The sequence below is a fragment of the Budorcas taxicolor genome, chromosome 1 (assembly GCF_023091745.1).
Source record: "Budorcas taxicolor isolate Tak-1 chromosome 1, Takin1.1, whole genome shotgun sequence".
Classification (NCBI taxonomy): domain Eukaryota; kingdom Metazoa; phylum Chordata; class Mammalia; order Artiodactyla; family Bovidae; genus Budorcas; species Budorcas taxicolor.
In genome coordinates, this window is record NC_068910.1 from 91,959,100 (window position 1) to 91,965,746 (window position 6,647).

Here is a 6,647-nt window from a genome sequence, read left to right on the forward strand (position 1 = left end):
TCTACAGATAAGCTCCTCCTTATTGGACATGTCTTTTCTCCCCTCAATGGCACTTGTAATTAGCTACTGTCCCACTATAACCATATAGTTCAGACTAGGCTAGTGACATTTGATTTTAGACAATAATGAGATTATCATCAATGTTAGTAAGAGCAGCTCCTTATAATAATATCCAAATTGTTTGATCATTTAATCTATAATTCAGATAAAAATAACATGGGATAATTCTGACATTCTTCCTGAGGGGTAAACTGACATAAGGATCATTAATCTATAATTCAGATAAAAATAACATGGGATAATTCTGACATTCTTCCTGATGGGTAAACTGACATAAGGAGAGATGAAGTAATTGGACAAAGTAACATAACTAATACATAGCAAAGACATGGTTCATATACAGCCCTTCTGAGCCAAAAGTCACCTTTTCTCTGCTATAAACTTTTGATACTCTTGATGTTTTCTGAGTTGTCCTTCTTCTCTTCTTTCTTTCCCATCTTTCCTCCTTTCCTTTTCTTCTTGCCATCTACCCTTCTCTTTATGAGTGTGTTCTTTTACTATTTTTAAACAAAATTTGAAAAGCAGTATAAAAAAAAATCTGTTTTTTTATTTAATGATTTTCTTCTAGTTTTCTATAATGCCTATAGAAATGTGTAAAATTAACCTTTTATTCTACTTAATTTGTAGTGACTACTGGTTTTAGATATCATATTCATGCATAAGTCATAAATTCATGCTTTGTCTTTTTAGACAAAGTCCTTAATAGAACTAACTTACTCACTAAACACAGTGACATAGTGTCAGCCAACAATTCAGCTGGGGCTCATGAAAATATTTCATTCATTTGAAAATCAAAAGAAGAAAATAAACATTTACAGTCAAAGATTATATTCATGTTGATACCAACACAATTTTAATAAACAATGTTTTATACTCTTTCATGCCAAGAAACTTCACAAAGACAGAAGTACCTATGGCTCCCATTAGTCATAATGCAACTCTGATTCATAGCCTCTTTTTTTCAGAAAGTTTGCATAACTGATACATTATTCTAATTTGGATATAAATTCCCAGCCACTTAATGTCTGAGACAATACTTTATTACAATTGGGACAAAGTTTAGGAAACCTTTTACCTATTAGGCAAAACTAAGTTAGAACCCTGTAAAGACATTTTTAATTATACAGGTTAATTTTCATGATTGATTTCCTCAGTGGCTATTTTCTTGAGCTATTGCCTCAAAATTATATTTTTCAAACTATAAATAATATTATAAGACAAAATAGCAAGAAATGTAGGTAAAAACAATGCAAAAAAACAGCATTAACCTTAAATCTGTTCCCCCAATTCCTTGCAATATATATAAAATAAATATCTTCAAAAATTTTCATCTCTTTATACAGATAATACAAATATTCAAATATTTTCATCTCTTTATACAGATAAGACGAATAGCAGCAGCCTTGGTTGCAAATCAAGGGCATGATTGTAGGTACACAGAGCTTAGCCCAGGTGGTAACTGACACAAAGGGTGAGCCCTAAATGAAACTGTGAAGACGGTAAAATTCATTTCAGTGCACGCAGCAGTGTCTTTCTTCTTCACCTCTCCTCCTCTGAAAGCTTTCTTAATGCTTGAAGTTTTCCCCTTCTCTGACAACACAAACTCAATTAATCATGTATTCATTCAATGAACAATTTGTAAGAGTCAAGTGCCAGATGCTAGAATTATTAAGATACAGAAGGCATAAATTATGAACTTAATAACTCATATTCTAATCGGGAGAAAGATACGAAATAAATCATATGATAAATACAATTATCAGAGTTCAATACCATGCATAAACATGACTCAAAGAAGAAAGATTTCAACATAAGAAGATTCAGAGAAAGTTTAAAATGGGAAAAGACACTAAACCAGGTCTTTAACCATTAGGTGTGGGGAATAAGAGAAGGAGAAAGAGCATTCTATGAAAATTAACTGAATGTGCAAAAATAGAAAAAGTTATAGCAAACTGCTTCACACTAAGGTATGAAACTAGGATAAAAGGCAAATGTTCAGGTCTATGGGATAAATCCTTAAAATATGAGTTTATAGAACCTGACAAATTAGAAACATTATTTGGCTTTGTAGGGAAACCTTTCCAGAAACCCCAACAAATAATGCTGTTTCCTCTTAAATACAGAAATCCAGTCCTAGTTCTCATCAGGCTTCACAGGTTTGTGTGTCTGTCTCTCCCCCACATTGCCATCTCTCTGTTTTTCTACCTTTATCTCCATTTTAGAACATACAAACCCACACAGTCATTCTTACACACAGTCACACGTGCATAGTAAGCAACACCTGACATGGAGCACAGTGCTATAGAATATGTCATTCCAGGATGACAAAAGTGTTCAGAACATTTGTTTGTTTCCCTGGTAGCTCAGATGGTAAAGCGTCTGCCTCCAATGCGGGAGACCCAGGTTCGATCCCTGGGTCAGGAAGATCCCCTGGAGAAGGAAATGGCAACCCATTCCAGGACTCTTGCCTGGACAATCCCATGGAGGGAGGAACCTGGTGGGCTACAGTCCATGGGGTCGCAAAGAGTTGGACGCAACTGAGCAACTTCACTTCACTTCATACAGATAACAAGTAGTTTTGAACCTGTTTAACTATTATGTCAACTTAAACTTTCTCAAAAGCTATAGTTCTTAAATGTTCTGTGTACTACATTAATAGAGGGTATTTGTAAAACTTCTGGTTCCTTGGGTCAAAACCAGGCTCTCTGCTTCAGTGATTCTATTATGGGCCATTGGCAACTTTAGATTTAATAGACATTCAAAAAAATATATTTCTGAAAATATATTTCTAAAAAAAAATATGGAAAACAGATTGAGAAACACTTTTCTGGTCATACAGATTTATTGAGTAGCATTTATAATCAAACCATGTTTTTAATAGTAAAAATTCTATCAATGCATAATTGGAAGAGTTAAATAACATTTTAAAGTAATTTTAAGTCTGAATATTTTATTCTAGTAGAAGAGACAAGCACCTTTGTAAATTTTTAAAGTTAATTGATACATTTCTGACTAGTCAGTGCAACTTAAAAAAAAATTCCTAAGAACAAGCAATGCTGTAGTCTCCAAAAAATATGCATTTTTCTTATCAATTTCCCATGGCTACTGTGCTATAGAAACTAATAACAACTTTTGAAAAAAAATTGTGGATAAAACCCTTTGTGGAATGCATAAATGAAACATTCTTAGTTAAATAAATTAGTCAGATAAAAAGATTCTATCATATTTTAATGTCAGAAACTTACTTTCTTCTTCTTTTTTTGCATTTACAGAAGATTTTTAAAATTTGAAATAATTCCTCAAATCTACTGAAAATCTACTGGGCATTTAACAAATAAAACTAATCACAAAACTTAGGGATGTTTTGGAGTTGTATGTACAGACTTCCTATTATATCTAGAATTTTGTGTAAAGAATTATTTCATTAACATTTACAATTTATCCATGGATGATTCAAGCCCAGATAACACTTAGCTCCCTGCAATTACCATCCTTTGACTAAAGCATCAAGGAACTGAAGTGGTGGTGGCTGGGGATGGGTGGATGGGTGGGGAGGGTAAGCAGTAAATCATTTCAGACAATTTCACACTCAAGGCTTGTTGACATGAGGCCAGGCAAAGGAAATAACCCTGTCAGCACCTGCATCTTTAATGAAGGACAGCACTGCTGCACAGTCAGAGAAGAGAGAGGGAAAAATAAATCACATTTAACTCTAAAGTGGCTGTCAGATTTATTCAAAGAGAAATGCAACCCTGTGTGCCTTCCCATCCTCACATATCTCCATTTAAAATCTTACAATATACTTAGAATTCAACATTTTCATCACTGATTTCTTCCAATTTTCAATTCAGCCCACTATATATGAAATGTATACTTTTAAAACATATCATTTAACAATTGTCTTTCATTGTTTTTCTGACATTCGTTGCAATCAGAGGTAGATATTCAAAATGGAAGATTGGTAACTGTCAGGGTTCTTTGTAGCAGAGATTAAATAAACATCTGGCTTAGTCCAGGTAAGCATGCCTCAAGAGATAACCACAGTTGGTTTAAGAGTTTTTTATATGTGAATAAGAGATGAGGAAAATTGAAAAGATGAACATTTAACTGGTTTATTACAGAGCCTTTAATGGGCTCTCTATTCACCAAAGGCAACAACTCAAATGGGAGAGGGTCAGTCATTCCTAGGATCCACTTCTTAATTATTCCTTTTCTTTTAAAATGGGTTAAATTTTCACTAATAAGAGTATTTTTTTCATTTCAAATGGACATGTAATTTCCAGTCATTTCTGATCTACCAACCACTTCTCAGACATTATTTTAAAACATAACAGCAGTTTTAAAAATGTGTTATATAGGGGAAAAAATAAAAAGAAAAAAAAATGCTGAGCTGGGTAATCCATCAATTCAAGCATTCTTTTAATATTGAATCACACCTAGTAACCACATCATAGGACTTCCCTGGTGGCTCAGCGGTAAAGAATCTGCCTGCCAATGCCAGAGGTGCAGGTTTGATCACTGGATCAGGAAGATTCTCTGGAGAAGGAAATGGTAACCCACTCCTGTGTTCTTGCTTTGGAAATCCCATGGACAGCAGAGCCTGGTAGACTACAGTCCATGGGGTCACAAAGAGTTAAACGCAACTTATCAACTAAACAACAACAAAACCTCATCACAGTGTGACCGAAAACCTCTTTATTAAGGTGACAGTGATATACTCTTCATTATGATAGCTGTCTTCATAGCTTTTTAATTAGGCATCTTGTACCCTGAGGGATCTTATTCTGGTAGACGCTCTACTCACAGCTCACCAAGTTATATTCTAAAGATCGTATACTCCTCCTTAGTTTCTTAGAAACATGGTACCTTTTTTTTGTTGTTGTTTTATTTTACTTATCTGACTTTTGAAATTAATTTCCTATGAAGGACGATATTCTTTCTTAAGGGAAAGATTGGAAGCAAATTGGCTGAATGAGAAACTGCGTTTTGAAAAAGTCACTAGTATTCAATCTTCTGTCTTTGATCTTCTGAGCTATGTTAAACTCAGCTCAGGGCAAGGGCCTCTACTGAACATAATAAAGCTAGAACAGCAACAGGAAGAATCAGGATCTCACTTCATGTGAGGTCTCACTTCACTTTAATGTAAAGGAGGAGAGATTCTGAGACTGATGACCTCTTTCAGTAGGTTTTCTAATCTCCTTAGCTTGAAACCAATGCTTCTGGATGGAGGCAGTTAAGAAAATCCATTCTGCAGATGTTCCTTTTCAAAGCTAACAGCGTATTTCTTTTGACGGGTAAATCACTTTGAAATAATTCTTGAACTCTCTGGTCCTGAACAGGAAAGACATTTAGGTTTATAAATCCCAGTTTTGGGGGTATCCTTGCTTCTTTTCAAGGCATTTTCTCAAAATAGGTCTTGAGTTTCTAATCAGTATAACATATTTTTGCTAACTGCTAGCCAATCGATCATCTATGTACCTGATCTATAGACTGTATTAAATAAACACATGCATTTTAAGCTCTCTTTAGTTTTGAAATGTTTGCATGTAAGATAGTAAGTTTTGATAAATTTTGGAATTAAGTGTTCAAGTAGATATGTCTTCTCTGAATTTATATATTTTCTTGACTGAAAAGGTAACTTTATGTTTCACAGATAAATGTTACACCCCTTACTTACCATATACTTTGTACACACACTCTAGATATGTAGAAGTAATCTACATATTGTGTAGAAGTAATCTACATATCTAGATTAATAAAGATGACTAACACCACACTAGACCATTTTGAGATTTGATTACCTGGTCAAAAACTATATTATGGGCTAAATTTGTTGACCTGGAGCAGTTATTACCTGATAAGGACAATTGCATCAACACTGTACCTAAAACTATAGTCACAGCTTACAAAACACTTTCATATAATCTTTTTAACCCTGATACTTTGAAATACAACAAACAATTTTATACTTATATTTGCACTTTTAATACACTTAAAAATGTTTAATATTTTTTCATATTGTCACTTTTTGACATTGGATTCATACACTAACTTTAGTCAGTACTCAAAAAAATAGTGGCACAATAATAGAATGGACAGGTTAAAATTAAAAACTTTAGTGGTTTAGTAGTAATTTCAGAGTCAACCTATTAGAGTACAAGCAGCTAAATGGACTTTGCTACAACAGACTAAATTTGCTATATACTTCCACCCTCTGGAAATACTTTTAACAGATCTAAATACACTTTTTGTTAATAACTCCTTATCTTCGAAATAAAGATATCAATTTTAACCCACCAGGGGAAAATTCAAATTCCAAGATTATACATATTTGAAAATCTGTTTTGTATGTGGATATGCATGATAAGTTACAAATAGTTATGAGTATTAAACCAAGGAGAAAAGATAAAATAAAACTCAGGCTTCACATTTTGGTTTAATAAAACACCAAATGTCATTATTTTACGGATAACCTGGCTAAATTATGATGATGTATTAAAATATATCCAAGTTAACTATCATTTTCCCATACTTTTAACTATGAGGAACATTGACATTACATTCTGATTAGTGTGTTAATGTATTTT

The 6,647-nt window shown here is 33.4% G+C and overlaps 1 non-coding gene across 1 annotated transcript; it reads left to right on the plus strand.

The window, feature by feature from the left end:
• The first annotated feature begins 2,412 nt into the window (after positions 1–2,412).
• On the plus strand, positions 2,413–2,485 carry TRNAW-CCA (transfer RNA tryptophan (anticodon CCA)). The gene has a single exon. It is a non-coding gene; the product is annotated as a tRNA-Trp (tRNA).
• The last annotated feature ends 4,162 nt before the right edge of the window (positions 2,486–6,647 follow it).